Below are 11,181 nucleotides of genomic sequence, written 5' to 3'. Positions count from 1 at the left end.
CATAAGATTACTTCAAGGTCGCCTGGGAGGTTTCTTCTGGCCAATCTGAGAAGATTTTATAGAGGTGGCTTCGAGACTGGGTGGTGAGGAACGGCAAGGATTGAGACAGTGGATCTGATGACGCCCCCAGCTTCTCAGGATCCTCGGTGTCCTCCAGATTTTTACTGCTCCAGTCAACGACACGGGTGAATGTGCGGAATGTGCCAGAGGGCATGCCAGAGGTTCAGAAACGTGCCTGGTGTATTCCCTTCTCAGTTTAGAAAATGGTTTTGATTCTTTTTTAGTGGGGTGAAACAAATTTTTTGAAAAGTAAATATGCTTGAGCTGGGTGAGGCAAGACAGGGACCACTAGTGTGGTGCCCAGGTATGTGGAGGGAAGGCAGCTGGAGGGGGGTTGCCCTGGGGGTTGGAGACTGTCAGGAAGTTCTGCCAGGTCTGAGATCTCCCAGATGCCCGTATCTGAAGTAATCTTAAGACATTTATCCCATTCTGCCTTTTAAAAATGCCTCTCTCCTCTCAGACTTCAGATTCCTTCAGACTGGTCCACGCCTGTGCCTTATTGATCACTGCTTGTGTTTTATTCACTACTGACTCTGCGGGACTGGTTGTGAAATGTTTCGCTTATTATCCCTGGGAGGAGGGATGCTGGGATTTCTTGTAATCTATGGAGAATGCAGGTGTGATCTGTGAGGTTAGGTGACCAGGGCTGTACTGCCAATCCTAGAGCCTTGTGTCGCAAAAGAATCTGGGGTTTTGATTCTAAGTGTATGAGAACCGAATCATGTATATCTTCTCTTTAGTTGCTATTGTCTTCTCTGCCTATTCCTCCTCCGTGCCAACTCAAGCCTCCTTAGCTGTTTCCTTTTCTTTAATTGCAGAGCTCTGTTAACCTATGTACATTATAGTTGATCTTTTCCCCATTCTCCCCAGATTTACTAGGCAGGGGTGACATTACAGATTTAAAGGGGTGTCATCCGAAGTGATGTGTTGGAGGAAGAAGCTCAAAGCCCTGAAACTTATAAATGTTTCTAAATGCATGGTTCATTTCAGTGTCTCAGAATACTGGAACTGCTGTATCATGATGACACAGTATGGACAGACCCTTTTATCTGCTGCTTTTTGCAGTTCTAATTATAGTGCTGATAAAGTTGACAGTTACCCTCCCCACCCACAAAGAGACAAAAAAACATCCTTGAGGATAGAGCCCACTTGCACCCAAATGAACTGTCTGGTTTACTGAGTCGCTCTTTAGAATGCTGTGTCTGGAGCTTTTGCGTTAGGGTTTAGCCAAGGCCTCTCCCATTTGCAGTCATGGAGTGCTGGTTGTGAGAGCAGCCTGCCTTTCAGAGGATGGGGTTGGAGTGAGGTCAGGCGGCTAGTTAGAGGGTTTGTGGGGCCTCTAGAATCTTTCCTACTTCTAGTCTATTGATCTATCCCACCTTGTGGGGAAATGGTGGTCTATTTCCTATTAGACCTATTTAGTCTATTAGTCTAAATAGGCCCATTAGTCTATTTCCCATTGGGTGGTCTATGAGCTCCGTCAGTATCCAGTGGTCCTGTGTAATGGGATTTATTCAGAGTAAACTAAAAATGGACATACTATACCCCTTATACCTACTGTAGATCCTGAGCCTGCACCCTCACCAAAGCGCTAGAGTTGGGGGTGGCTTTGGCACACAGAGAATGGACTTTCATGTTACATGTTATCTTTTCCTGGGGCTTGGGGCTCATCAAAGAGCTCCTAAAAAAAAAAAAGACTTACATTTTGGGAATATAACTAACCCAATACTATAGTAACTCTGTGTTCCTGGGAATCTTTTTAAAGAACTCTATAGGCTAATTATTGACTTCTGATTCTTAAGCATGGATGCACTTCACAGATCATTCTGATCTGCCCAGAGTCCTTGTGCATTTTCAGCCAAGTATTAACCATTTGAATAAATCAGGACAGACTTGTGTACATTGGGGTATAAGATAAATCCTGAAATCTCAGTGGTGTAATACAGCAGTGAATACTCACTTGTATAAAGTTTGACCTGGATTGTGTGGCCCTCCTAAATCTTGTCGCTACAGTATTTGATGGATTCCACAGTTTCTGCTGAAAGGGAAAAGAGGATTGAGGAGGCGCATTAGCTTTTACTGTTTCAGCCCAGAATGGCATAGTCCATTAATTAGAACTGGGCACGTGGCCCAGTGGCACTGCAGGCAAGTGAGGGAACGTGAGGAAACAGAGGAACATGGGGCATCTGGTCAGCCCCAGCCAGCTCCCTCTGCCACATCACTCTTACCCTCACACGCTTGTAGCTTGGACCGTAAAAGCAGGTCGTCTTGCTCTAAAAGCTTCTCAGATTTGTGAGTAGCAGGGACTCTCTTGAATGGCGTCCAATTCCCGGTTTTCCTAGAACAGCAGGGGATCTCAATTTCCCCATGAATCATACTGACTGACACACTTGGTACCCCCTGGCACACCCTCGGCTGGAGGGTCACTGCCAAGGTATGTCATTTGCTTCGGCTCCCACCCCTCCAGGGTATGTTTACAGATGGGAACTTTATAAAACATGCTCACAACTCACTCCATCCTGGTATCCAGGCCCACTTGCAACATGACTTTGCAGTTTCTCTAAGACATGAAGTCCGTTCCCCTCCCCTTGAGCCATGGCTGGTGCTGGGACTTGCTTTCAACCAGAGAATGTGGCAGCGGTGACAGGTACGCTGTGGCTCCCTGAACAAGCTCAGGTCCATCTGCTGGGTGATGGCCCTGTTGTCTCCTTCACCTCAGGCAGCATTCTGCCAACCCCCAGAAGCAGAGCTGCCCAGCTGATGGCATCTGACACACAAGGAGCTCCCGGAGCCCAGCCTCCACTGCCAACTGTGGGAGTGTGAACCTCAGATGGTTTGCAACCAAGCAACGGCTGACTGACACACCAGGGGTCAGTGTGCTCACAATGTGTATGTATATGCCAGGTGTGTTGTTTGCAAACTGAAAATTTAATTACATATTACTTTAAAAGGATGAAATATGAATTGGAAAATGAAGAAAAATTATTTCTATGAAAACTAAATGCTTTGTAAAGACTTGATAAAACAAGTACCTTTAAAAGATTTCAAGTAAGATGCGGTGAAACATCTATAAAAAATGGAAAGTCATGAAGAATGTGATAGGTTTTACCCACCAATTGTTTCACATGTGTGTATATATATATATAATTTTAAAAACATTTTTAGTCCATATTGATGAACTGAGTCTGGACATCATGTATCATTAGATTTTGAGGGGAAGGGTAAGGTTACTGAACAAAGATGGCTCACGATAATTTGTTGGCTTAAAGAAGATGGAGTTTTATTTGCTTGTTTTTTTTCTGTGTAGTAATCTGAGGTGGAAATTCTAGGTCAGAGAGAAGTTGGTCTGTGCAGTCATTCAAGGATCCAAAATGTTCATCATTTTGTTCTGCTGACCTCCAAGGCCCCCTTGTTACCTAAATGGAAAAAAGCATGTCATTGGTTTTGGACGCAAAAGAGGACAGAGGGTATGAAGAGTCATAACCTGTATCCAAGGGCATCAGTCACAAGACACACCCCCACTTCTACCAACTCTGCATTGACAAAAACTCAGTCACATGACCATGTCTGGCTATAAGAGAGACCAGGAAATTTATGGTTTTGGGGCAAAAACATGCTGAGTTAAAATCCTTTTATCCTCTAAAATGAGAGGATGTATTTGGGTCCAGAGGTGGCAGTTTGCAGCAGAGTGATGTGTCGTAAATATGTTTCTTGAAAGAAGGACGATGGGAAGCTTGAATTAACGGACCTGTATCCAGTGGGAAGACCATGGTGGATTGATCTGCAATTCTGTATTTTAAACTAAAATAACACATTTATGATAAAAATGTATCTTTTCATGACTTACCTCAATTTCTTCAAATTAATTTTCCAGTTATAATGGTCCTGCTTATGATTGGAGATAAGGACATTTTATCCTTTTTGTCTCTTGGTTCTTCAGTATCTCTCTTGTTTGCATATTTTGGTGGGGTCCAGAATATGTCAGACTAGCTGAGTGTCTACATGTCATTTTGAAGTGATTTCCAGTTTTAAAGTTGCTATTGTTTAGTTTCTCAGTTGTGTCTTACTCTTTGCAACCCCTTGGACTGTGGCCCACCAGGCTCCTCTGTCCATGGGATTTCCCAGGCAAGAATACTGGAGTAGGTTGCCTAAAGTAGCCGTTTGTTTTTAAAGGAAAATGCAGAGTTAGCTCAGTGCTTGAGATGTGGCCCACTGACTAAGAGAAGCCAGGAAAAAGAGGACTGTCTCAACGCACCGACTCCCTAGTCAGTACTGAAGGGAAGGCTAACAGGAAAGGTGGCGAGAGGGTGCTTCCCACACCCAGATTTGCTTCCACATGATGCCTGCTCCACGGGTACAAATGGCTCCTTTTATCTTGGGAACCGAGGACCAAGAGCTTCACTGGCCACTCAGTGAACTGTTGGAAGGCCCTGTGACAGCTGCTCTCCATGAATGATCCTTCTGCACCCAGAGGAGCCATGCTGAAGATGGGAAGAAATGGATGCTGGCCGTCAATTGAGCACATGTCATGTGCAACTCCCGCAGTTGGGCACTGGCTCCTCTAACCCTGTCCCTGAGCCCAGAGGACCCGAGTCCCAGCTGCACCCAATTACTTCTCATGAATCCTTAGCCTCATCACTCACCTCCCCGCTCTTTTCCTCAATTCACCCTGGTGGGCCTGACTCTGGAAAAGGGTTTTAAAATAAAGGAACATTTTCTAACTTGAGAGGGAGTCTTATTTTTCTCCATTTGGCTTAAAAGTGATAATGTCAAAGAGTCTACGTTGATATGTAGCAACAGGATATTAGACATTTTCCGAGCCCACAGTGTGTGAGAGAGTGGGGTTCTGGTGAGTCATCTTCCAGAATCTGTCCCATATCTGCTCAGTACCCATCACACGGGGCTGATCTGGGAGATATTGTTTATTAAATGCAGGCTCCTTCTTGTTTCTTTATTAGATAAGGAAAAACATGGAGGACACTGCTGCAGGAAGCCAGGAATTAAAATTGCCAGGAAGCCTGGAATTAAAATTTGTTCCCTCCCAAGTGTAGAGACACTGATAGCTGCTCTTTCTGAATACCTACTGTGTGCCAGACACTCCCATTCAATCTCTGCAAGAGTACTGTGATCATTATCGGCAGCTTACAGACATAAGGGACGTAAGTGTCAGGAGAAGTTCCTTTCCTCAGGTATCCAGCTATCAAGTCATGGAGCTGATGTTCAAGTCCAGTTTTCCTCTTCATCACAACACAGGATGAAGGGCACACACAGCAGTACTTATTCCAGAAAAAATAAAGGGTGAACTGCATTATTCAGCATTCCCAGAAAAGAAGTCTGGCTGTCTGGCTCATTTTGTGGGGAGTGGTTGATAAGACTATGAAGAAAAAAAGGCAGATTATATTCTCTGATACTGTAGGTGTGACTACTGCCCCTGTGCTGAGAATAAGTAGCGCTCCACCTCCCCAACCCGTGAATTTTGTAGTACAGGGTCTAAGCGCACACTCGTCTTCCCCAGCTCTAGTTTGTTTGTGGTCCTTGGCATCTTGGCTCTGGTCAGAGACTTCTCCATAAAAGGTTCTGCCGGGGCACTGGCTTCCTCTGGCACAGGATGCCCGGGGCCCATTTCATCAGCCTGTTCTCTAGCTTGAAACCCACTGAGAATGTGTCACTTCCGAATTCCCCTGTAACCTTGGGGTTTAGGAATGGCAGTTGTTTTTTCCTGTTCTTTCTGAAAATCTCTGTTTTGAATCAGACAGGAAAAGGCTATTTAGGTGCTCACAAGATTTATTAAAAGCACTGTCTGGGTTTGGTAAATGATTGCGAGTGATCACAGTCCCCTTTCACTCTGGACCTCACAGTTACAAGGGCATCAGGATTGGGGTGCAAAAGTGAGGGCTGAGATGGGCCGGAGAAGAAAGACACGCGACCCCTGGGAGCCCCACTGTTGCGCTCTGCAGCGTCCTGCTCCCGCCTCCGAGGCGCTGTGAAGTTGCTGCCTCTCTCCTTTGTCTTCCCTGGGTCTGCGACTCCTTGAGAGTGTATGTGACATTTACCAGGTGATCAACAAATGTTTATTTAATAAATGAGCGCGTGAATGAGAGTTTGTTTTCTAATTCAGGCTAAATGAATATTTCCAAACCCGCTTTAACTCCCCCTTTAGAACCGATAGGTTGGGGAGCAAGGCATTTGGTTTGATATTTATATGCCCAGAGCTCTACTTTACGGTCATGCTCTAACAAGGTTTTCATTCTTGGCTCCCTCTGTGATTCTAACTTAAGGGCCTACAGAAATCAGTATTTTTAAAAGACCTCCCAGGAGTTTCTGTTGAGCAGTCAGGGTTGAAAATTGCCGCTCTACATATACTTAGAGGAATTACTACCTTATGGCTGATGGAGCATGTGGGTGAATTACGTTTTGCAAAGTCTGAACCTTGTGGGAAAAATTTGTTGGCTTCCAAACACTTACCTAAAGACAAGAGCCAAAGAGACAAGGACATTGTCTGGAAGCGCAGGTGCTCAGCTCTGCTCTGATTCAGTAACTGCTCCGCTATAGGATGTCTCAGCAGACACTTAACTGATGCCCTAAGTGGATTCTCCTGAGAGCCTCAGCATCTTTCCTCCATTAACTTCCCCTCGCAATGTTCTAGTCTAATAGCAATGGCTTATCTGACAAGCCTGAAAATGTGTTAAATGGACAGACACACCTTCCTGGTGGAAACACTGAGCTGAGGGCACCGGGGGGAGGAATAAATAGATAAGTCTCTCTTGCTCTGAAATTGGAGATTTGAATTGTGTTAAGATGCTAGGATACATGTGCAAGTAGCCAATGGAGTGAGGGCTATGGTTGCTTTTCTCAGGTTGTTATAATAAGGTTTTTTGTCTTCACTGGTTTCTGACTCCATGTGCCCCTGTGATGGAGTTTGTACCTAAGACAGCTTAGGTCAGCTTCCTTTTTGCTGTGTGCTGGGGGCAGGGTGGAAAGAAAAAGCAGGAAGTGGACAGACAGCTATATTCTTCTTTTGCCTTTAGAACTCTGTGTTCCTCATGTATCTGTATCTAGCCCACCATTTCTTCTTTCTTTAATGATTTAAAAAATGAATTTGGCCTCATGTGTTTACCCTGTGTCCTTTTAGTGAAAAAGAAGGGTGTATACAGATGTCACTGCCCTGGAGTTCCTGGAAGCAGGCTCATTATGTGCTTTTCCCTGGAAATTTGCAGAGAAATGGACCTTTATAGGTGCTCACAAGCATTCCCTACGTGAGTTTGGCTGTTATTTTTACATACAGAAATTTAGGTTAATTGGTATCAGGCACTGTAAAGAGTCTAAGATTTTGCCCTCTTGCAATTTAATGAATTAGCTGGCCACAGTTGTGTGGCTGCCAGCAGAGGCTGGAAATTCTTGCTGCTGCTGCTAAGTCGCTTCAGTCATGTCCGACTCTGTGTGACCCCATAGATGGCAGCCCACCAGGCTCCCCCATCCCTGGGATCCTCCAGGCAAGAATTCTGGAGTGGGTTGCCATTTCCTCCTCCAATGCAGGAAAGTGAAAGTGAAGTTGCTCAGTCGTGTCTGACTCATAGCGACCCCATGGACTGGAGCCTACCAGGCTCCTCCGTCCATGGGATTTCCCAGGCATGAGTACGGGAGTGGGTTGCCATTGCCTTCTCCGAGAAATTCCTGAGTGAGAGACAATGAACTTGAGTACTCCCAGCATTAGTGGTGGCCAGAATATCAGCGATTTCTTGTACACTTTCTCCAAGCCTCAGTTCTCATCATGCGATACAAACAGGACCAGGTGACATGTGCACATACAGGAGAGGACCTCGGAGCTTAAGGAACTCACATCTTTTACTGGGGGCAGTAAGCATGCTAATCCTGTGCGCCAAAGGGCCACACACTCTCTGTCTCCCAAGGCTGTTCCCTAAACAAAAATCCTTGAAAAGGTATTCTAGAACAAAGGCAGTCTGTGCCTCTGTTGGCAAGACACACCAGCCACCCCTAGAGAACTGCCTCCTAGGAGTGAGTCAGGACCAAGAGGAGGCACTCACGGAGGTGTAGGTACAGCTGGATGCTGAGGGAGACAGTGGACTTCATAAATTTCCCTACATCCCATCTTGAGTTTAGTAGGTGAGTACCCCCATGTATCAGTGAGCATTTGCTATGTAACAAACACCCAGAGCGTAATAGTTCAAAACAACAACCATTTTATTTAGCTGGTCCTGTTGTCTTCACACGCTGGCAGTCACAGAGTTCCAGGAGTCACAGGAGACAGTGAGCCCCGCGTACTTGCACTTTCCAAGCTGCTGCATTGCGTTTGCTAGCGTCCCATCGGCTTCTGTGGCTGCTTTCACAACCATCCATGCTCCAGAGCTGCGCTCGGTCCCTTCCAGGTCTCAGCTCCTTCGGGAGGCCACCCTATGGTCTCTCTGCACCCCTATCACTTCTACCCCCGACCCAACTTCATTTCATCATATTCTTTCCTAGATCCTGAAATTAATTAGTTACTGATTCTCACACACACACACACACACACACACACATTTTTTGCCTGTGCTGGGTCTTTGTGACTGTGTGCAGGCAAGTGGGGGACACTCTCTAGTTACAGTGTGCTGGCTTCTCTTATTGCAGAGCGTGGTGTGTGGCTCAGTAGCTGCAGTACACAGGCTTGGTTGCCCAGGGGCATGTGGAATCTTCCTGGATGAGGGATCGAATCTGTGTCCTCTGCATTGGCAGACAGACTCCCAACCACTGAACTACCAGGCAAGTCCAACTTATTCATATATTAAAATAAAGAGGTACAGTAAATATATATGTATATAAATAAACAACAACAAAGTTTTCTCCAACCACAAAGCAAGCTCTTGAGGATAATAGCATATCTCCAGCACCAAGAAGAGCCTGGAGAGAGCTGATGTCAATAAAAACCTGTCAGCGAATGACCTTCCAGGACCATGGATTTGGGCGTCTTTATAGCAAGCTCCAGGAGTTGGTGATGGACAGGGAAGCCTGGTGTGCTGTAGCTCGTGGGGTTGCAAACAGTTGGACATGACTGAGCGACTGAAATGAACTGAACTGAACTGATGGGAATGGAGAGGCAGAGCCAGGAAGATATGCCAGACACCTCATGGTGGTTGTGATGGGAAAGGCAGACACACAAAGCCAGGGGACTCCGTCATCAGATCTTTACCTGCCAGATGGCAGAGACTTCCAAACAGTGATCATGCCTCTTCCTTCAGTTGAAGAAGATTCTATTGGTTAGGATTCGACTTATTATTATGAAATTTACTGGCATTTTAAGGAAGGCAACCCTTTTTTTTTTCCTGAGGGGAAGAGCACTCTACATTTTAAGGATTTGGAGGCTTAGGAAAAATAGCTAAGGATTTGTGTTCCTTTCTCTTTACACTGTTGCTTAGCCTTTATATAAATCATCCCCAGCCTTGCTTTAAGTCCCAGGGAGGGTTGATAATGAGGCTGTTTTCCTCTCCTTTATTCCCACTTTTGTCTTTGCTTTATTTTTTTTTATTTTAAATGGGAGGATAATTGCTTTACAATGCTGTATTGATTTCTGCTGTACAACAACAGGGATCAGCTGTAAATATACATTCCTCTCCCTATTCTCCCCTGTGGGTCATTACAGTTTGCTTTATTTTGTTTCACAGTGGTGGACATTAGGGAGACCTGGATATGTTTGTCAGGGCTTAACCAGGTCTTCATGTGTTCATGCTTCACTTCTGGAACCAAAATCTGTACTAAAGAAGCAGAACCAGTAGGAGCTCTATGACTGTATATTATGTGTCTGTAAAACTGTATCTCTATCTATGTCTGTGTGTGTATGTATCTGCCTGTCCATCTACCTACTTATTTAATATGAGGAATTGCCTTCTGTAATTGGGGCTGGCAAAGCAAGTCTGCAGTCCATAGGGCAGGATCCAGGATTGCAAGATCACAAGTGGAATTCACAGAATGAAATGCTTCTCTTTGGGAGAAAGTGTCAGCTCTGCCTTGGAGGTCTTTTGGTTCATTGCTCAGGCCCACACATTCTTCAGGATCATCTCTCTTACCAGAGTCAATCGATTAGAGACTTCAACTGCATCTTCAAAATACCTTCACAAACAGATCGCCAGTCCAGGTTTGATGCATGAGACAAGGTGCTCAGGGCTGGTGCATTGGGATGACCCTGAGGGATGGGATGGGGAGGGAGGTGGGAGGGCGGTTCAGGATGGGAAACACATGTACACCCATGATTCATGTCAATGTATGGCACAAACCACTACACTATTGTAAAGTAATTAGCCTCCAATTAAAATAAATAAATTAAAAAAATAAAAAAAATAAACCTATCTAGGAAAAAAAAAACAAAAAATACCTTCACAGCAACACCTAGATTAATGTTTGATTGAATAACTGGGACTGTAGTCCTGCCACATCGACACATTAGAAAAGCTGTTACACGGAGCCTGGAATGAGGTGTAGGGTAGAAAAGGAGCCGAGCATGTTCTCACAAGGTCTGAACATATTCCTTGGTCCTACCTTAGGGACTGAGGAAGAGTAAGCTAATTCAGTAAACTAACAGGTTTCTAATCTAATAATCTGCAAATAGAATAACAGTCTATGCTAATTGTGACTCACATGAAAAATACTAAAGTCTGTTGGTGAGACTCTGAGAACTGAGCTTAAAAGGACCAGGGATTGGGAGCTGGCAGGCTGCAGACAGCCTTGGGGGCTCTGGATGGGTGACCTGTCTCTCTTTTTGCAGGGACTTGTCCTCAAGGCTTGAAGATACCATACTGCCTTCCCTTCCTCTCGTGTTCTTCACCCATGCTGTGCTGTGCTTAGTGGCTCAGTTGTGTCCAACTCCTTGCGATCCCATGAATTGTAGCCCTCCTGGCGCCTCTGTCCATGGGGATTCTCCAGGCAAGAATACTGGAGTGGGTTACCATGCCCTCCCCCAGGGGATCTTCCCAACCCAGGGTTCAAACCCAGGTCTCCTGCATTGTAGGTGAATTCTTCACTGAGCCACCTGGGAAGCCTCTTCACCCATGAGTAATTATTATTCCCAACAACAGTTTAGCTTAAGCTTTGTACACTGCAAAATTCTGCATCTTCATGTACATGTATATTCAC

The sequence above is a fragment of the Capricornis sumatraensis genome, chromosome 18 (genome assembly GCF_032405125.1).
Source record: "Capricornis sumatraensis isolate serow.1 chromosome 18, serow.2, whole genome shotgun sequence".
Taxonomy (NCBI): domain Eukaryota; kingdom Metazoa; phylum Chordata; class Mammalia; order Artiodactyla; family Bovidae; genus Capricornis; species Capricornis sumatraensis.
This window is presented reverse-complemented; position numbering follows the sequence as displayed.